This window comes from Triturus cristatus, chromosome 2_1 (genome assembly GCF_964204655.1).
Source record: "Triturus cristatus chromosome 2_1, aTriCri1.1, whole genome shotgun sequence".
Taxonomy (NCBI): Eukaryota; Metazoa; Chordata; class Amphibia; order Caudata; family Salamandridae; genus Triturus; species Triturus cristatus.
In genome coordinates, this window is record NC_140581.1 from 990,003,561 (window position 1) to 990,025,860 (window position 22,300).

The 22,300-nt window shown below is 40.3% G+C and overlaps 1 long non-coding RNA gene across 1 annotated transcript in view; it reads left to right on the plus strand.

Annotated features, from left to right (window-relative positions):
- Positions 1 to 422: 422 nt before the first annotated feature.
- The window catches only part of LOC146866185 (uncharacterized), a 46,682-nt gene continuing 24,804 nt past the window's right edge, over positions 423 to 22,300 (plus strand). Inside the window, exon 1 of the long non-coding RNA XR_014970631.1 lies at positions 423 to 593. This is a non-coding gene — a long non-coding RNA (uncharacterized LOC146866185). The remainder of the gene's footprint in view (positions 594 to 22,300) is intronic.

The window sequence follows — 22,300 nt, forward strand, 5'->3', positions numbered from 1 at the left end:
ATGTTGGGCAAAAAAATCCCAAATTACCTGCCTGCCCATTAGCTTCTCGGTTAAAGTGCCTCCTTACCAGCCCTTGAGATTAAAATATGAAAGAGAAGGTACCTTATACCAGAGCATCATCTTGCTCCTGAGAAGTGCCGGTACTCTCCAATTAAAAGTAGTGCACCTCTGCTGAAAGTGCCGGTACCCTCCCTCAGGCTCTGAGTGCCTTTGCGCGGGCCTATGTCATGCTGCGTCAGGCAGTCTCCCTCCTTGCCTTCCCCGCCACGCACTTCCGAAAACGGCGGGTGATTAATGGGAGTACACTACAGAGGTAAGATAAGATAACAAAAAGATGGGCGGGCGGAAAGGGTGCCTGTTCTGGCCTTCGGCCGCTCCCCTCGCCTACTTCTTTTGAGGGAGGCGGTGACGGGGCGGTCGCACTCTGTCCCTCCCTGACGCCCGCCCATGGAGGGCTGTCCGTGCCAGGTACCTTTCTCCCTTAGCTGCCATCCCTCTGCCTTTCCAGGCGGGCTGCCCCAGAGGCGAGAGGGCGCTCTTCGAGGTCCCGGGGGCAGTCACGGCGAGGCGGAGAGCAACGTCTAGGACTCATGGTGAGACCTTGTGGGAGCGCAGGCAGGGTCTGTGAGCCGCTTGGCTGCAAGGGGAGATAAACTGCTGCTAATCTAGCGCTAGCGGCCAGTTTCCCCATAATAGGACAGTGTGCCTCTAAGCGCTAGTGCGGCTCCTCAAAGGACATCTGGCTGAGCCACTGGACGGCAGATTTTGGGTGACATACTTACAACATCTGTATGATGCCCCTTTCACTGGTGCAGGCGATAGGTAAAGAACTTCCCATCGCCTTATCAGTGACTGCGGTTTACAGGTGGGCGAGCCGCTGGAGCCTGGTTTGGGCTCAATTCGAGGTCCTGTTTGAACCTCGAGCCCATTTCGAGCCAAGCTTTTCAAGTGGCTTCTGTCTGCCTGTCACTCACCCCCTGCCTTCACCCAAGAAGTGGAATTACTGTCAGAGCTACCGACTGTGGAACCAGGTTCGAGTCTCAGCGTCGGCTCAATCCTGTGATTCGGGGCACATCACTAAATTTCCACGTACCTAAAAACAATGTATTTGTCCTTGTGTAATGAAACTGGTGCTCCTGTAGAACGGTCACACTCGGGGCCGAGTTTCCGCTGTATTTAAAAACTGCAGAAAATGAACTAAGAGGTAAAAAGAAAGCCATTTACTGGCTCGTTTGTACAAAATGAAACCAGAAAACCTGAATAAATCGCGGCTTTCCTGCTTAAATTGTATGATGGAACGTAAGTCAAACTACTTTGTTTCCTCAAAAAAATTAATTATCGAGTATGAAAAACACTTTTAAATATGTGAGTTCAGACAACCAGTTGTACAAAACTATCGCTTTTAAGTACTTCTCAGTGCAATGCTTTGATTTGCGCTTTTAATGTTAAAGCTTCCACAAAATACACTTTTGGAATGCAGGTACTCTCTATCCGAGAGCCGGCTGGTTTCTGAGAAGTGCCGGTACTCGGCAAATAAACGTATGACGTCTCTCTTGAGAAGTGCAGGTACTCTCCCTCTCAAAATAAAAAAGTGCAGGTACTCAGTACCGGCCCATTTAAAGCAGTGTTTACGCGAAGCTTGTTATATGCTTTATATAGCGGCACGGCTGAAGGCTCGGCTCTTCCTGGGGATGACTCGCCCACCTCTACTGCAGTGTTGCTAAGTTATTATTTCATATTTTCTTATTTTAATGAATGAGGTGAAACGAGTTTTGGGCACTTTGGCTGTCTGCTTCCGGGTGAGAGGTTGATTTCCAAAGTTACGATCCTTAGTATGGGCAGTGGGAAAGCCCTGAGTGCGCAACTTTGGGAAAGCGCGCTCACTCTTGCCTCCTGAGTCTAGCCAGCGAAAAATGTAAACCTGTTCCCTGTCACTAGGATGCAACTCGAGGCAAATCTAGTGAACATCGACGAGTGAGCGGCGTCACACCGTCATAGACGTAATTTGCCTAGCAACAGAGCAAGCGACGGGACGATTCCTTCGCCTCCCCTTAAGCCCCTAAATATGTTAATATCAATAGGTTGGTCGTTTTTCTGAAGTAAAAAAACCTCCTCATCGGGAATGTCGTCCACATTTCCGTTTCGGCGCTTTCATATTCACTGCCGCTGCCTGTGGGGTTTTAGTGTCGGACGGCCTTTTGCCCAGCTACCACACAAAAGGGTAGATGGCCAAGTTACGTCACTAATCTCTGATTTAGGCTACACAGTCGCCCACTGCTCTTCTCAGCTTCTACAAATATTCAACAAAAAAGCGCACATATACATTTTTTGTATGTTACTCTTAATTGCGTCGTTTCTTGGCACTCCCAATTTTTAGCGTACCCTGCTAGCTGAATTATAGCCCCATCCTTCCATGACATCACCGAAATCAGTTATCCCGAGTGCTTTCAATGGAAATAGAGAAGTGCAGGTACTCACTATTTAGAGCACTTGTTTGCTTCTGAGTCGCGCGGGTACTGACCCATTAAATATACCCAGTGCTTTAAATGGGTGGGTACTGAGTACCTGAACTTCATTAATTTGAAAGGGAGAGTACCTGCACTTCTCAGGACCAAACAGACACTCTATATAGTGAGTACCTGCACTTCTCAGGACCAAACGGGCATTCTAAATAGTGAGTACCTGCACTTCTCAGGACCAAACAGACATTCTAAATAGTGAGTACCTGCACTTCTCAGGACCAAACAGGCATTCTAAATAGTGAGTACATGCACTTCTATATTTACATGTAAAGCACTAATTGCAACAGTGCTGAGAAGTGCAGGAACTCTCCCTTTCAAATTAAAAAGCGTAGGTACTCAGTACAAGACAGTACCTGCCCATTTAAAGTACTTGTTGTTCTTATTTTACCACCAGAAAGTTGGAGTGCATTAAGCTCTCTGCAGCAGGTGCTCAATCCCCTGAGCTACTTGAACAGTGCTGCTTATCAGTATGGCGATTACCTGATCCATTCTAATTTGACAAGATTTTTGCACCAGTCCAAAAATGATGACAACGGATTGTGAAACTAAATTGACGATGCATGTTTTGCTAATAGCACGTTTTGTAAGTTTTAATAAATTCCAAGAATAAGTTTTGTTGAAACAAAGTAGTAGAGTGCTATTTTTCGCTGTAAATAAGAAAGTGAAACCAATAAACTAGTGCAAATAAGTTTGCAACTTTTTTTGTACGTGCAACACCTTAATTTGTTGCACATCAGTGGTGCTACTTTGTTTGATGAATAATGTTAATAAATTGGATTTAATCAATTTCCTAGTACCAATATTTTTTATGCATCACTTTGTACATTACTACTGCTATTTCTAATAGTTGTAAAAAAAGACGTTTGTTTTACCTGATTTCAGTGGTACTCAGTTAATTGACCTCAAAAGAATTGAAGGCTGAGTGGGCCTTGCTGGAATTCAAAGTTGTAACCTGTAGCTTACTACAGATGCCAGTGTGAGTATTTAACTCACTGAACCATCTTGCTGGCAGTTTTTGAAATAATGGAAAACTTTATGTAAAATGGCGATGGTGGTGGCCCTTGCTTTAGTCCACCTGTGGAGCATGCGCAAAGGAATATTTTTAGATTTGCATATTTTTCCTTGTGATAGAGTTGGCATAAACAACAAATAGATGGAACAAGCGTTGCAGTATATATGTTGCAACTCTTTTACGCTGAAAAAAAAATATATATATACATCTCCGTTAACCTTGATGCAGCAAGGATGACGCCGCCGTGTACGGAGGCAACAAATGGTTTATTCGCCGGCTACCATTGGACGCGTTTCGCCTGTCCTGCAGGCTTGCTCACTTTGCAGGACAGGCGAAACATTTCATTACAGACCACGATTCATGTTATTCTTTTCTGTAAATATTATTCTGTATTACGGACCACATTTTTAAAACCTATTTTTAAACAGTTTGGATCGCGTCAATACCGACCTGCCTGATTGGCCTTGCAATTACTTGACAATGAGTAAAGAATTTCTAGTGTCACTATTTTCTTGAAAAAAACCTCTCTTTTATAGGAAACAATTGTTGAATATTTGATTAATTCTTATCAAAAGCTCCTTAAGTTTAATACTATTTTATTCACACAATGTTTTTAATGAACAAGTGTAAAGACTTTTTTTTTCTTTTTATTGTGCTTTTATGATTGTTTTTGCTCAAACATTCGAATGAAGCTTTCTTGATTGATTGAGTTAAGAATTGAATTGCAAACTCCGCTCACAGATGAAAAATCAGTCCTTACGGTGGATTTCCACTGTCGTAAAGTTAGGATTCTGAATGCGAAAGGTTGTGTTACGGGTGAGAGGATGGTTCTACAAAATGCAGTGAAAGAGTTAAAAAAAAATGTATACCAGGCGTTGGTGGACTATCTCATTGAGCGTTTTTTTGAGATAAAGGCGCTTCTTAACCAGTACATATGTACACTCACTATGTTTTAGATAGGAACTGGAGGACTTCTAGAGGGTCTGTTCCATCTTCTGGGTAGGGGTTAAAACAGACCTCAGGCATTTGGCTGATAACATTTGCAAACAATTGTTTGGTGAATGCAGGGACAAATGTTTAGTTATGCATAAGGCCGTTGCTGTGTAGGGAAGGAAGAGGCCAGTGTTTAGGCCATGCTGTAACTTGGAGTTCTCTTTCGGTCTTGAGATGTGGCGGCAGGGCATTCTGGAGTGTTTCTTGAACATGAAGGGATCCATGGCACAGGGTTCAGAATTTTTAAGAAAAGATAGTGAATAAAAAATGAGTGGCTAATCTTAAACCGTTGTTTAATAGGATTGGAAAACTAAAGATACTGTGCCCCTTAGTTGTGGAATAGATGATGTAAAGATTCGCTGTTGTCATGCAAATATTATTCCAGTGTGTCCTATAAAACCTGCCCTTTTTTATGTGAAAAGCAATCGCATCATTTATAATTCACTGTCTAATAAAAAATAGTTTGGGCAAATCTGCCCCCCTAACACATACCTCTCCTAGCACAGGAATATTTCTCAACCTACTTGGGTGCTCAGTTCGGGCCACCACTTGCGAGATTCTCGACCAAAGATGGCAGCACTATATTTGAATATTGGTGCTGCTATGTAAAAAAAAAAACTGCTATTCAAAGCTCACTGACAAGATTGAAACTCTAGGTCCGCCGGCCAACTAGTACATCCACAGAGATGTGCAACACAGCATTTTCAAATGACCTATACCAAGAGCCACAAGAATTATAGGATGTGATGCGCAGAGTTTTCTGCACAGTTATGAATTTGTCACTTGCCACATAAGCCACCACCTGTTTCATAATTAGCAGTTTTCAACCTATTTATTTCCTAGCTATTTTGGATCAAAAGTTAGTTACAAAAAGCTCCACATATGGTGCAGTGCAGGGGCAGTGCCTTACAAACTACCTGGACACCTTTCAGTTTCTTATTACTGTATTAAACTGGTTCTAAGGAGAGGAAGCGTTTGGCCTGAGAGTATCTAATGTTGGTTACATTGACGATAGCGAAATAATATTGCCACAGAATATGCTGTATTGTGCCACATAATTTACCGTTTCTTATCTCATAATTTAGTCGATCCTGCTGCAGAATCTAGCCCTTCATTGTAGCATAATTCCAGTTGGCCTACCTATTTCCTATAAACTATTTAAAGTTGTCTGTGTGTAATATTGCCTTGTCCAATCCTTGAAAAGTTGGCTGTGAGACTGCAAGGTTTGCAAAAATCCAGTGAGGAGATAGCATGTACATGTGCTAAAGGAACAGCAGCTCCAATGTGTTATGGGTTTAATCAACACTTAAAATGTAGGTTTCTTGGATGGTACCGCAGTGTGTACCTGCTCAAAATAGATAAACTGTGAGAGCAGACTGGCAAGATAACTAAATGATCCTGTGCTAGGTCTCTGGCCAAGGTTGGTAGGCAACACATTTGTATGGGTTACGATCTGTCTGATGGCCGACCAGTTTCCGGTGAAGCCCATCACCTCATATTGAAACGCTTCAGTTGGCCATCTTATTTTAGATGCAGACGGTATGGTGAAGCTGAGATTTTAATTAATTTCCTCCATTCAAGACTCAATAACTGTACACTCCGGGAGACGTGGCAAAACTTGCATTGCTTTGGGCTTCATTTTCCTTACCTGAGCATGGATGATAAGATCTAGATGTGTTTCAGCTTCAAATACTATCCTGAATGCTAAAATTAACAAAAAGCCATATTGGCTTTACCATGTAATCCTGTACTGCTTTCCAGCTTGAGTGGCTTGCCTGATTATTCCTACCATGGCTGTGGTTTCTACTGCCTATTGAAGGCAGACTTTGCATCACTCTGTAATGTATGTGCTGTCACTTGTTTGGTTTTTCAAAATGATAATAAAATTGATTATCAGAAAAAATGAACAAAAAGATTACAAGGGAATATTAAATGCATGCACATTAAGTCATGCCATGCCTACAACGTTTTACCCAAGAAATTCCTAACTAACTAGGTATACGGTGTGGCTTGCTTCATCTGCCTTCATTCCCAGGTAAACCTTGAAAATACACTTGAAAGAAAAGAGGATACGGGTGCACACGATCACTGGTGATGTTCTTGTTCTACGGCACCAGTAACCAGGACCTTTGGGAAGCCCCCATCAAACTGTGCGTGGCATCCATGCTCGGCGCTTAGCCACATAAAGGCTGGCAGTGAATAGTGCTGATCATTGGCAAAGAACAGTACATGGAACTTGTTTTGACAAGTGAAAGAGTAGTTAAGAGAATCCTATTGCTTTGTTGGAGATCTTCCTGCTTTTTTGCTGTGTTTAAATACAAACTATTTATTCTTAGTTTTAAAATATTTTTCTCTATTGAACACTTCGGGGGTTATTTTGCTGACATTCAATAAGGGTCCTAAATTTTGCTAAACTGTTAAAATCACATCTAACTTCAGTTACCTTTTAGCTCTATTTTGTACACAGACTGAGAAATGGCCTCAAATTGCAAGTGGGAGGTTAAGTGGCAAAACAGACAAGAACATGTTTCATCCAGGATTTTATGCCGACTGTAACAGCGAACTCGAGTATGCCCCAATCACTTTTCAGCGTACATTAATGGTCGTTCACGAAACGGTCAACAGGGTAGGCGTCCCATGAAGTGATTATCTTTGAGATGAGAGGGTATAGATCTGGAGACCTTGACAGAAAATTATTTGAGGGTAGAGATCAGTCAAAAAATCAGGGTATCAAGAGAATTTGAAGAATCACAATATGTGCCTTAACTTGATCTTATAAAGATTGTGTTGTATCAGTTGAGCCACACCTGGTTTGAGTGCTCAATGAATGTCGTTCCTGCGCTACTCTTAGGGGCTCCAATATATTTGCTATATGTAAAGATGGACGTGGGTCGAATAAAATGAACCTTGTGTAGAATGTTGCTGTAATAGAAATTGAAATGTGTGGAATTGACCAGCCTGGATTTGTGGATTGATGGTTGCAAATCAGTATTGCCTTTTTGTGTATGTATGCTTTGATATTCAGCAGCAGTGATTTGCTTGTGGGAGTTCTGAAGATAGTGGGGTTTTGAAGAGAAGTTTCTGAAACTAGAATTTGTCTTAGTGGCTGAATTGATCCAAACTGAGCTCCCATTGTGTTTGAACGCCTAAGAATAAGGCAGCCAAAATGTCTCTGTAGCCATAAAGTAAAGTGCACCATTGCAGGCTATCTTTTCCACTAGAGGGAAATGGCACAGATATCAAGCTGATGAACAGATGCCAAATTCTGGCATGTCTGCCTTCATAGCTCCCAACCAATTGGTACGGAAAGAGGCAAACCAGCTCACCACTGTACTCCTAAGCACTAGTTAGACAGACCAATTGATCAGATGAGACTAGTATAAAAGGAATTACAAAAATGGGATCATGTAGCAATATCAAACTGGACTTTTTTTTAAATGGGCATTTTGCTGCATTCCTTCTCAAGGATCAGTGGTTGACATAGTTTTGATTCATTACGTCTGTTCCCATGTCGTCTGTTGCTCAAAATATACGTACATTAGCCCGTAGCCACCCTTGATGATGATGCGGTTAAAAGTCAAATAAAAAAAAATGCTGTTATGCAGCACAACAGATCTCCTGAGCAGGAGGCGGTTACCATTTTGTCAAACTTTTGTTTAAGGCCTTGTGTTGAATTTTCATTTTGTGGTGAATTTCGAATGTCATGATGCCTTTAGCTGTATTTCGTGTGTTGGATACGATTTTATTAATTTACGTTTTTCATGGTAATGTCAATTAGATAAAAAAAAGCAAAAACCAAACTGGAAATGTGTTCGGTTGTCGTTTCTAGAAACACAGTGGGGCAGAATCAGGAAAGATATGTGCTAATTCAGAGTAAAGTGCGCAATGCTGTGTGTGTGCGCGCGCGTGCACAAAAGCGCTTACAAAGCTTTACTGAGTGCAGTATCTACAAGCACTGTAAATGGTGTAACAGGCGCAGATGTCAGTGCTACTTTTCCTCAGTCACAGAGGGGTGCACAGAAATACACCACTGGCACGCATCCCCTTCTCACATAGTAGTCTTAACCCACTGAGATGACTCAATAAAGCCAGGGTGAAAAATTTCACCATTCAGTATTTAAGGCCCCATAAACTCCAGTGCTCATGTAATTTGTGAGCAGAGGAACACAGAATTCTATTTTCACCACGAAAATATCGAAAGGTAGTTGGATACATTGAGTGGAATCAGCCACTTAGGATCAGTACATATTTAATGTTGCTCCCAGGTTTGGAGCGGCAGTCTCCAAGGAGCTGCAGATTCCATCCCTCCATCTACAAGGCTCAAGGCAGTGTATGAATAAGTAAGAGTAAGGTACTTGCTTGGTGCTCTAGGATACATAGGCTGTTGATCAGAGGGTGTGCGCTGCACCTGCGTTTGCAGCCTTTTAAATCGGGAACTGCGGCCACAAGAAATAATAGCCACACTTTTCTGAAGGCCAAGTCGCCCATCAAAAATATGCAACTGTAAATACTCGAATATGGCCCAATATGTTCTGTGCCGTGACCTCACCTGGAAGAAATCTGTGTTGCTTAAAATTTTTACAAAGCTGCATATTTCATAAAATTTCTTAGCAATACAACAAAAATATGATCTAAGTGAAAGCATTGCCTCATGGTAGGGCAAATGAGAATAGGGGTTCTTTCTTACAGCATTCAAGATTTCACAAAAAAATTGCTGCCCGCGTGTGTATTGTTTTTACATTGAGCGAGATGAACTGGAAAGCTGCTGAGTGCTTTTACATGGCAGTACACGAAGAGAACAGCGATAAACAATAGTATGTACAGTAAAGGATATAAATAAGATTTCTACTGTGGCTTTTGGTGTCGTAGAAATTGGATGGGAAGGTCTTTCTAAATAGGGCACGCTATGATTTATTCCTAAACATGTGGGAGCCAGTCCAAAGGATCTTGCCAAATGTCAGAATTTATTCCATGCCGCCCCATTTGGATCACAAGTATCAATCGACATTCCCCTGTATGGAAACCACACAGTCTCCTCTAGCTGCCAGAAAGCTGGAGACAGCCTCTAAATACATAAATTAAATAGGGTCAAGAAAAAATTCTTGCTCTTTATAAGTTCCTCTAATACAATGTTTCGATGCTTGCCATCCCAGTTTCTAATTGGTTGTACCCGTCACATTAGTTTTCACGCCATATGTACTCCATATGTGTCATCAACACTGCCACAACGGCATTTTAAACCTATGTAAATGGTTTTAAGCTGTACTGATTCATGACCAGTAACAAAATTAGAATTGATTGTCCATTTAACTGACTTTCCATTTCTTTGAGGTTACACCCCATGGAACGCCCACCCTATTGATACTTTCTTCACTGAAAGTTGTGCAATATTTGTATAAATTACTCATGATTAACTTTGACATTTTGGGCTTTCTTGATACACACTAAAGACTTCTCTAGCTTCATGAGTCGTAAATAAGTTGTGCTTATGTAAAATCGAATTTTTTCCCTGAGTTAATCAGATATAATATTTATTTCATATGTAAAGTTTTCATTTTTGCATTACCATTGATGTGCTCAAGCCAACTAAAGGTAGTTTCTAAATGTAAGCGTATTTGGTGACAGTGGACACTGCAAACGTTTTTGTGCCTCTTTTTCCTTGGCCTCCTCCAAGAAAAATATCCCGCCTTTCTGCGATAAACAATATGTCATATGAGTTGTGCCTTTCCCAACTGCCGCATATCCCCCTGCATTTTGTATATTTCACATGTTTTGTCCTTTAATCTGCCACAAGTGATTTCTTCCTGTGCTATGTACTGTGCCTCACATAAATTGATCTATGAAACGTTGCCTCCCCTGTGATGTTTTGTGCATTGATAGAGAGTTCCTAGACCTCTGGCATTCAGCCACATTACTAATGTACCATTAACAACTTAAAATAACATTCGAATTTGTGAAAATGTAGGTTAAAGCATGCCATTCTTTGGGAAGCATATTAGATCACAGTTATTGCAAAATTGTTTTGATTTGTTACTGCTAACATCAGCCAGACGTTTGTTAGTGCTGTTAGTAAAGGGGACTAATTTAACTACCGTGAAAACTATCTTTTGACATGCAGTTGTTAAGGATTGTTTACAAACCATACCTTAAAAAATAAATAATAGTCTTCAATATTGGCTCTTGCAGTCTGTTCTTGACAGACAAAAATCCTTCACTTGATTACTAAAGCGCTGTGTAAAATATCAGTTGCATATGTGTTAAAAGAATTTATGTTGATGGATGCTGTTACAAACTGGAGGAGCGGATTCATTAGTTATTTTTGGGGAACAGGTCTTGCTTTTTGAATCCTAAACATTTAGACTTTTTTCTTCGGTGCTCTTCCTTGCATAATTTAATTTTAATTTCAATAATACATTAGATTAGTATTTTGCACAGTGGCAACAATTTCTGCTTACAGGCATTTCAACAGGGTTTATTGACAAAGCATGTTCAAATCTGAATTTTGTCTAGCTTCCAAAGTATCTTCCTTCTCGTGCACTTTGTTTAAAAAAAAAACAGCTGCTTCTTTTACCAATTTGTAGTCTTTTCCGCAAAGTAGTTGTTTTTTTAACTGTTTCTCATACGGCTAAATGTAATGAGTTAACTGTTGAATATTTTATCAATGCTCAGTGGATTGACACTGCAGCTGCAGAAATCTCTTGCATGTTCAGGTAAGAGGTAGGAATCTTTGCAGGGCCTCCTTGAACATCCATCCTTTAGAGCCTGAGAAAAAGAAATTTGATCACATAAGCAAAAAACTGCCAGATTGTGGCTCTAGAGTCGGACAACAACAGGGCAACCCCTACACATACATTCCATGAAATACCAACTTCTGTGTTTTTTTTATTCCTTAACTACATTCTCCATAAAAATATATTTTTGGGATCTGTGTAACTCTCTACGTGTACTGTATATTACATTCCGCTAGATCACCCTAAAAGTAACAATCTGGGCAAGAGTATATATCTTTTTTACCTTCATTTTCAATTGCATTGGGTTGATCTTCCTAAGACTTTGGGCTACTGATTGAATCCCTACATTCCTCTTCATTCACTTGTGAGAGCACATCACAAGTATTAACATTTTCTAGGTAAAATCATAATATTTCTACTCGCAGTGTAAATTACCTGTGGGATAAATGCACATATACTTTTAAAGTTCAAAGCAACATTTTACATTCCATCTTATTAACAGCTAAGCTGACCTCACATATACTAATCCATTCTTCAGAATTGAGTTTTTCTGTGTTTCTTGTAAGTAGATCTTAAGTGGACATCACAAATACTATAGTATAGGTTATATACCTATGACTTCAAGGCTTGGTTTGATTGCACTATTAGTATCATTCCCATGGGTCTGTATAGCATAAAATATTAGGTAAAACATCTTGCATCCATCTAACACTGGTCAGATAAGTAATATAGTGTCCTACCACAGGTCTACCTATAGCACTTACCAATTTCTTTCAAGCTGTGGGCCTGTTTCACAAAGGTAAATGTACACTTTACTGCAAGTTTCCTACTATTTTGTAACCACAAACCATGCGCAGAAGTTTGACTTAGCACTCCCTATCCTTATGTGTGCGGAGTTCTCCTCACTTGGAGACTCTGCAATCGAGAAGGAGAACTCCGCACATGTAACTACAGGGTGTGCGGAGTCATAAAACTCCGCACATAGTTTGTGAATACCAAAAAGTAGTAAACTCACGCAAAAGCGTAAGGTTACCTTTGTGAATCAGGCCTCCCGTGTCTATTTGAGTTGTGTCTATATTTATTTATATTTGGCCAGTGATGCACTTCACCAGAACAGATTGGCCGGCCCAGCTGTGGGCAACGCTCACGTCTGCAAGAAATCAAATGGGAGTGTTTGTAGCACTTGCAATCAGGTGTATGGCATGCTACAAATACACCTGCTGGGATCGGACAGATCCTATTCTTCCCATTAACCAGGGCGAACCATAATCCAACTATTCACTGGGTATACGGATTTGCACTGGCCAAATACAGCAACACCAACCCACCATGACTAAATCAGTAACATTTCCAAGAACCTTACGTAAAATACAGCTAGACTCGAAAACAATTAGGAGGGTGTGACAGTGTTCTATGCATATGCTGATAACATTAACTACTGAAAAACTATGATATTGTGCATTCAGAAATATTTGGGCATTTTGGTCTGCTCATGTTCTTAATATCTGTTGTTTAAGGCAATATAAACAGATAGGACTGTGGATGAAATGCATTGCATATGCCTTATCTGACCAGGAAGTACAGCCATACTGTAGCAAGCAGTTTTCTGATCAGTACAGTGATGAAGTCAGGGCACAGTGTGTCAACAGTGCAAGAGCTGATTCGATGTATACATGTAAAAGTGATTTACACTCTGGCAGATTCAGACAAACAGCTGAATTATAAATTTCGCCTTTGGCTAAGTAAATTAGGTTTGATAAGTCCGTTCAAATAGTTTGAGATATCGCCATTTGAGACAGTGTTACGCGGGCTTGAAAGGGTATCGCTTTTGTGTGTCTTGTCAGCTGGAAAGCCACTTGCTGATTTGCTGACAACTTTGCCAAAAGTCGTGTCTTGTCATAAAACCGTGCCAGACCCTTAGGGACAATTTACCAGTTTCTCACGCACTACAGTGCAGAATTCGCAAACGCTGTGCTGCACTGTGTGAGAACGAGAGAGCAGAAGAGCGCCGTATTTACAGAAATCTGGCACTTTCCTCCCTTCTCCCTGAAGCAGGTGCAGAAGTGTGCACGTGTCCCAGACACACGTTTGCCCCTTAGTGTAAGGGTGTCTCTGTCAGTGTAGCTTAGGTTTTTGTACTGGAAGGATTCCCTTCCAGGACAAAATGCTATGCTTAAACTAACTTTAAACGTTTTCCCACTTTGTTGTGTGCTGCAAAAGTGCAGCACAAATGCAAAGCCAGAAAAGAAAGGAGAAATAAAAGCATTTCTCCGTCATTGCACCTATCTGAAATGGGCGCTATTTTCTGACGCTAAACCTTTAAGTAAATAGGGATTAGCGTCAGAAACCTTGGGTGGTTACATGGGAACGCCCATGCACCACCCATGGTACGCCTCCCCCCCTTGGCACACAGTAAAAAGTAAAGCAAAGCAGCAATATGCGCGGCTTTGCCTTACTTTCAAGTTATTTTCCAGCATAAAACAGGTTTCAAGCTAGAAAGTAAATAGCAGGAAAAAGATTTTGCGTCACTTTTGTGATGCAAACACAACATTTAATACTAGTAAATAGACCTATTAGTATGTTGATTACTCTTGGTATTTTAAAATTTGTGCAGATCCAGCAAAGGGACTCCAGTTAAAAAGATGGGCCATAAAAAGTGTCCATTTGCTAATAAGTTTGGAGCCATGTTAGCCTGAAAGGTTTTTAGCTCTCTATTGGTATGTCAAGTTTTGCGCTAATACATCACTTTTTCATTTGCTCACAGCTTTTGCATTGTAAATGAATCTGCATCAGGTGTGGGAGGGAGTTAGTAAATTACATCTACAGCAAGTATTTTAGTTTTTGTGAAGATCCAGTTTGGGGGGGGTGGCGGGCTACAATGGGAGGGGCTCACAATATTTTTGAATTATGAATAACGCTATTAACTGTGGCTATGGCGGTCGACCTCAAATCTGGGGAACTGGGTTCGATTCTCGGCAATGACGCTGAACATCTTGTGATTCTAAGCAAATCACTTAATCTCCCCGTGCCTAACAAAAATGAATGCATCCTCATGTAACGCAACTGGTGCTATGTAAAGCGCTCCGGATACCCAATACCTTCGGGTCAAGTTCACGCTATATAAAACTCCGTAAAAAAAAAACTGTTGATGGATTTGCACAAAATCTGGCAGATTTTGCCTGTTTAGATTTTTCTTAGTATTTGTAGGTTCTTGCAGTTCCAAGAGAGAAGTCTTAAAAGTGTTCATTTATTAATAACACTGGCACTGTATGATGAATCCGCACAAAGTTTGGGAAATGATAGACAAACTTGATGCCGATCTTCGCTAAAAGCGGTCTGTAGACAAGACCTATGAATGAACACTTCAAGAGAACAACCTTTTCTTAGCTCTTCTTTTTAGGAGATTTCAGTTGCCTGTATGGAAATTCTTTTTAAGAACATTAATTTTGCTGTCTTCCAGTGGCAGAATTAATTTTCTTTCAGCTTGTTATACAATGCATTGAATTATAAGCTCCCATCATTGTGCAACTTTGGTTTCATGCGTGCATTATGGGCAGACCCTATACTTTCTGAAATATGTCTGGGTGACACATCTATCTTTATAGAAAAACATTACTTCAGTCCATCGCAACCATCAACCTGCCACCTAATCTCAACTACATGCTTCCTGCTAAAAATGTTACCAAAGTTTGTGCCGTAATAGTTGCAACAACACAGCAAAATCTAAATGTTGGTAGAATAGCAGTCAAGATTCAGGCTAGACCAGGGTGCAGTATGATTCTCCTCAATGCTGGGAGGGAAGTTCTCTACACATAAGGATATGGCCAGCCGCGGACCGTGCAGGTAAGAGCGGTGAGGCCTGGTTGGGGGGGATTTGACAGGCGACCACAAGGGAAAATTAAATAAATAATTAATTTTCACTCGTCATCGTCTGTTGAACAAACACCCCCCCCCCCCCTCCCTGCCCCACCTCCCTTACCTGCACGGGTTGCGGCTGGATATAGCATGACATAGAGGAGTTATGTGACCAAATAGACTAAGGGGTCTAAAGGTAAAGTTACTTTGTAATTTCATGGGACACCAAAGTGACATACAGTATCTTTTCAAAATATGGCTAAGTAAGTAAAAATTTTGTTTTTACTCTTTCCAGTTATTTAAAACCATAACAATATAATATGGAAATATGAGAACAGCTTAAAAAGAGTAAGATTGCAATTTTTCAGTTTAGTCCCTACGATTGTCTAGTCTATGCATCATGAACTGCAGCCATCAGTCAACTGCTTCTACATTCATAGAGTTACATATTCTGTGACCTTTGGAAAATAAAGTGGATTATCTTTGCATCCTCTCAAATCAGCTCTAAAATCGCAATATATAAAAACATTTGGCAAACAATGTGTTTGTGTACCAACACAACCATTTCACAACAGTTGAGAGCGGCAGGATAAAGTGTGTTGTACTTTAAAAGCTTGCGACCATCAGTCCACTGCTTCTACAGTCATAAAATTACAAATTTAATATAGGGTAATATCTTTGCATCCGTTCCAATCGACTCTAAAATCTCAATGTATAATTTTATAACTGTACAATTAAGTGCGGCCGGACGAAATGCGTTTATACTTTAAATGCTTGCAAAAGATCTTAAAATAACTGAATCAACAAGGAAGGGGATATATGTCAAAAGACACCATGCAGCACTTAGGCATAAAAAAAAAACAAATCACCTTTTCTAATTCCTTTGTTACTGAAGACTTAGATTACCAGACAACTGGCCGTAGGAGAAAGTGATAAAGTGCACTGTGCATTATGCAGCACACACAAGTTTTCCACTCAAAATTCTTGAAGTGCATTTAAAGAGATCTGGGAAGCTTTAAAACCTGTCGCACACTAGTCAGATTACAAATTGCAAGGCGTGAGAGCTCTATAGCTTTGTCCGCCACCAAGGCACAGCAAGAATACAGACCAGTTCATAAAGTGCTCTATGAAATTTCAATAAGCCCCAAAACCAGTCGCTGACTGTTCTTGGGCTAGTGTTAACTAGGCGAAAACAATCTGCAACTTGAACTATCCACGGGACTCATGTTCGCTATCTTTTGTAGGCCTCCCAGAGAAATTTCACAACCCTGGCTGAGAGCTTTGCATTTACTCTGCTCAAACATGTTGTTTTGGCTATTTTACTTTGCTTTACACCTAAATGTCGAACTAGTGGTTTTAACCAGTAACACCTTAAAGTCTTTAAACTAGAGTGTGTATCGATTCTTGCTTGCAGTTATGATGCGAGGGACCTTTTAAGCTCCCACATTTGTACACTTTTAAAGGAATTAGTCCACATCCCATTCTCATGAGTTTTTATTTGAAAACTAGGTTCATAGGGCCAGATAGGTAAGCAGCTTGCCCCAAGTCTTGATAGAAAGTTACAGACTGCTCCGCATGTGCTTTTTGTGTGCTAACTCTTGCCGTTCTTCTTCACCAGATTTTATTTTTGCATTTTTGGCAAGGATTTTGGCGCTTAATTTCGCTGTAGGTTTTGTTCAAGAAGGCTCTGTGCGCCCAATAGTTCAATTGAGGCCTTCACATAGGGCTCTCATTGGAGCTTTTTATCTTGAATACCCAACCTTATCAGATTTTTAAGGGATCCAGTGGGTGCCGCCTTGAGCTTAACATATCATAGAAACTGGGCTATAAGCATAGTTGATTGTTTGCACAGGCCAAATTCCAGTCGTATTTGTGAAGGAGTGGCATCTGGCAGCTGGAACAGGCGTCTGTAGCCTGAGTTTGGGCTTTATCCAACCATGTGGCAAGGTGAGCTTTGGCATGAACTTGACGTCTAATACTCAACAAATGGCAATAAGTTCTGGGATGTGCAACTTAACATTTTTTTTGTTTTTAAAGCTTATAACAACAAATAAGGAGATTTATTTTATGCAAAAAGAACAAATGATGGCCGGAATGCTGAACAAATGAAACATTCACCCCCAGTCACAGATCTTTGCTTTTGTCACCCTAAGCGGTAAGGGTATGCCCAGACGTGGGTTCTGTGCTCACTGTGCCACTGGTTTCAAGCTAGCCTGGCTGATGAGGGAGTGATACCTTGAAACTGGTCCCAGGATGCTTGTTTCTGGTCCAGGGAGGACCTGGCTTTGCATTTCGGGCTGGACTGTTCCCATGTGGAGCAAGGTCAAGACTGATTTGCATATGGCTGGAGCCAAACTGGGGTGGCTTGGTGAGGTAAAAAACGATGGATTAAACCCATATCTGTGACGAGGGTAAATGTTTCCATTGTCAAGCAATCAGTCCCTCTTCTGTTCTTTTTGATGATATACATTAGTCACCCATGTCATGCAAGGTTCTGTAGAGGGTACTGTTTTTATTAGGTAAAAGGCATGGGTAGCAGGTTTCTGTAATTTATCACTTTCACTTAGGGCAACAATGTGAGTGATGAAAGTGCGTTTAACCCAGTCATAGTCTTCTTTGGTAATCTTTTCCAGAGTAACAAATAGTTCCGGACATCCCATGCTGGTGACTTTCCACTTTATATAACCAAATCAAGGTATTCCTTTTAAGTTGTCTACTAAAAGACAGTCCCTGATAATCAGGGTTGGCTCACTTTTGTACCACATTGAACTCCTGGTGTTATTGCAATAGTGTCTGAGATATATTTAAGACCCAGTTCTTCGTGGACAGCAAAAGTTGAGGTTCTCTGCAGGTCCACTATCAAGCATCTGGCAAACCTGTTCTCCTCAACCTGAATCACATGGCAATCCATGTACCCATAGATATCACTGTCATAGGTTGTAGCATACACACATTTAGCTCTATAAATTTCAAGAAGGGGCTTAATTGGTTTCCTGTCCAACCTGGCACCAAAATCCAGGACCGCTCCCCATGTACAAGCAAGCATTCATCTTTTAGACATAAGAAGGGGACCCCAGGCATTCCTGTTATCAAGCAAAATACTCAGGTAATTAAAAAAGGCTACTTGTGCAATATTACGTTTGTTACAATAAAAAAGCTTTGATTGGTGGGCTTACTGCCAATAACCTTTACATATGATTTCGAATGATTTATGGAAAGATATAAATGGTCCGTGAAATCAGAAAAGATGTCTAGTAAAAAAGTTGCATCCCCACGGCCATCCTCGATATGAGGACACCATCATCTGCATTAAGCAGTACTGGTATTGCATGCTGACCTTTGTGGGGAACATCACATTTCTTCGCCTCTTGGCAATTGATGTAGATGGTATACAAGAAAGGGGCCAGGATGCATCCCTGCCTGACGCCATTTGTTATCGGGAACAGCCGCCCGTTCAAAAGCTAACAGATGCGGACATATCGCTATATAGATTCCTCAGATCTACACCCAATGACAACATTGTAACCCATAACTTAGTACGGTTTACATGATTGAATGCTGAGGTAAGATCCATGAAATTAAAAAATAGGGAGCCCTTTTTAGCCACAGTGTTCTTCTGATTTATTAAGTTTAGATTTAGAGACTGCTTGATGGTACCAAGACCTGGCCTGAACCCATACTGTAAGTCGGATATGATGCTATTCTTTTTAGCCCACATGGATAGCCTTTCCAGGATCACCTGACCCAGAACTTTAACAGTTGTATCAATCAAGGAAATAGGCCTATAACATCTTGGGTCAGCTTGATCACCCTTTTTAAACACAGGAACAATATTGGACCGTGCCTACGAACTAGGCGGTCGAATTATCACAGCAGCGTTTAATACCTTGGATAACAAGGGTGCCCAGATAAGAGGATCAATCCTAAAGGGATCCGCTGGTACTCCGTCAGGGCCTAGAGCCTTATTTGCAGCCAGTCTCAAGATGGCCCCTTCTACCTCAGCAACAGAGAAAGAGAGGTGTCACTTCGGCATACTGGACTGGGAAGGAGAATCTAACCCTGTCTTTAAGGAATGTATATGCGAGGAATGGTCAAACCATTTTACTTCTTCAATCACTGAAATCAGGGCGGACCCTTACTCTGCCCCTAGAAATGGGCTATTGTCAACCCATCAGAAGGTGGCACTATCATGAATATTGCACTTACTCATTAATTGTACCAAAGCCTCATCTATTAGGGGCTCTTTCCTTTGTAGCCTTCTTAAACTGGCTACATAGAAGACTCACCTCCACTCCATTCCTAGGGATATTTCCTATAATACATGGTCACACAGTCACCCTTTCCCACCAAACAGTTTAAATCCCTGATCTCTTGCTATTTCCTATGAATTGGATAGCATGTTTGTGTATGAAAGTATATATTCACTGAAAAAGTTTAACAGTTTAAGGTTATTCTTTAAAGTCTTGATTATTTGCCTTAAAAAAAAATCACATTAAAAAAAAAAAATAGCACATGTTGGATTGTTCAGAATACAAAATGGCAACAGCAATCATAAGTTTCTTTACCCAAAAAGTATTATTTTACAGTGGCAAATTATTTTTCCACAATTTTTCTTTATTTTTCCATGCCTTTGAGTATCCCTACTTAATGCCTCCCCTTAACTGAGGAATTTCCTTTGCATAATACAAAAAATTAGATTTTGACCAAAAGGTATGATTTTTAGATAGTAAAAAAAAGAATTGGTTTTGGTCCCCATCATCAGCCAATCATATTCCTAGAAACAAATCAAATGTGGTTGACAGAAATCTGGGTTTTGGAAATCACAATTGTAAATGGCCGCAACATACAAAAGTATTTAGCCTTTAAAGCTCAGCCGCCACCTCTTTCTTTTTAAATGCTAATATCTCAAACATTACTGATTGGATTTACGCCAAACAATGAGTTAGGTGCTTTCTGAGATGAGTTCTGAAATCCTGCCAAACTGGTGTAAATCAGTTCAGCTTTTTTATGTAGCAGGAAGCAAAAATGCATATGTGAGAAAACAAAAAGGAAAACTGATATTTTCTGGCACACCAAAGACCCCTTCAACCATTTATTTCCCAATGTAACTGCACGAAATTTTGCAAATTGGATCTTAGCTGTATACGCTAATATGGTGCAGATCCCTCATGTTCGACCGCCACCTTTCCGTTGAAAAGTAACACGGGCATGTGGATCGTTTACGAAATATATACACCAAAACCAGGTGCATACCTTCTTTTTAATTAACCAAAGCTAAGGATTTTTGCAAAGGCAGTAGCCAGCATTAAAAACAATGCTCTGTAAGTTGGCTGGAGAAACTGCAACCTCACCTACAGATACTGTACAAAGATATAGACAGAGCATGAAATAAATAATTATCAGATTTACTTCTGAAATGCCTAGTTTGTAACATCAGAACAGTGCATTTCATCCTGGTGAGTTGCTATGAAGCTGGGAAGAACACCTGTATTGGGTCTTCATGCCCATACTGCCTGCTGTTCTTTCTTTAGATGGGGAAGCCCCCCTTGCAACATTTCTATTAAGAAAATATTTAATGGGAATCCATACTTGTCATCTCATTTACTATTCATTAAATTCAACTTAATTTGTCTTTGTAGTCACAGTATCATAACCCCCAACTCCTCATTTAGTAACATAATATCTAGAGAAACCTACCTTATTTTCTCATCAGTAGAAATTGTGAAATCGCTTTTACCTTGCAGAAAGAATGTAGTCTTCACACATGACAAAGTCGGCTCCTCATGGCTACCTAGTGGCCCCCACTCACCACACACACTCCCTCACACACTCACTCACTCATGTGTGACATCTTCAGTCAATCCTGGCTTTGTAGTCAAAGCAATTGTAAGTCCTGGAATTTGAGGCCCGCACTTGTAATGGAGTAATTTAAAACTACAATACAATGCATAACACTGTTAACAGAACTTTCTGACATGAGAGAAGATATCCCAGAAGTATGTTCATTTTGAAGATGAATATCCTCAGTCAGTCATTTATTGTCTGATGAGGGAGTTCCTTGATTGCTTTGCTAGAGGATAAATTAGTCTGTTATTTTATGTCACGTTGATGTATAAATCCCCAGAATAAGTGAAATTTTATTTCATGGTTTACACTCCTGTCTACAAGTAAGATTTTCTAAGAAAATTAAAAAGGCAAAATATATGTATTTTTATTTTGGATCTCTTTGCCTGTCCTTAACTTTTTTCCCTGCACAGAACTGAATAAAAGTTAGCATGCCCCAACTTTATTGATTATGCTAAGTAAGTGCCAGGTTTGGAGCAGATCCGTTGATGGAGCCAAAAATCTAGGCAAATGAATAAAGGGCCTTTGAGTGGAACATATGACTTTAACCATAAAATATACATAAAATGCATGAGTAGATGTGGAGTTAAGGGTAGTAAATCTATATTTACACTATTTGCGTACCATCATGCTATTTTGGTAGACACTATTATGTTTTCAATATCTCAGACTTTATATTTTGGTAATGTTGCTTCTTGTATATCTGATTGGCTACAGTCCCAACATTGGAAACATCCTTCTGTATTGCTGAAAATCCCTAAACCGTTAGGTAAATTCTTTCTGCTGCCTGTTGTCTGCCAGGTGCTGCCATGGTTGCCCGGAAATTGCTCTGGCAGCAGGCATTGAATCTGGGGCTGTGACACCATTTAGAAATGAGACAGTCCTTCCCGTATCGCATTCTCCAAGCAGTCAAAATTAACTCTTTGCTCCATTCCTCACTTAGCAAATGCAATTTCAAATGTAATATAACCATAGTGATTATCACTCATGTTTCACCTTTACCATTTATCCATTTTCCAAAGTAAAAACAGTTTGTTAAAATGCTATTCATTTGTAGGGAAATGTGTTGTCACAGATACCCTACATTTCAGGTATTAAACGCCCTTCACTAGGAGATCAAATGTTCCACAATCCGCTGTTATATTTGTTTGAAACAGAAATAAGGAAACAGTCCAAAACAATAGAAGATACTGTGATCAGTTCTTTACTTCATTGGTTGCAGGAGTAATTTCCAACACTTGAAAATGTGACCAGTTAATTTTGTTCTTTATTGCATTAAAGCGAACTGCCCCTTGTGATTTCAGTAGTCCAGTTCTGACAGTCCTTTCATGTTAAAAAGGTGT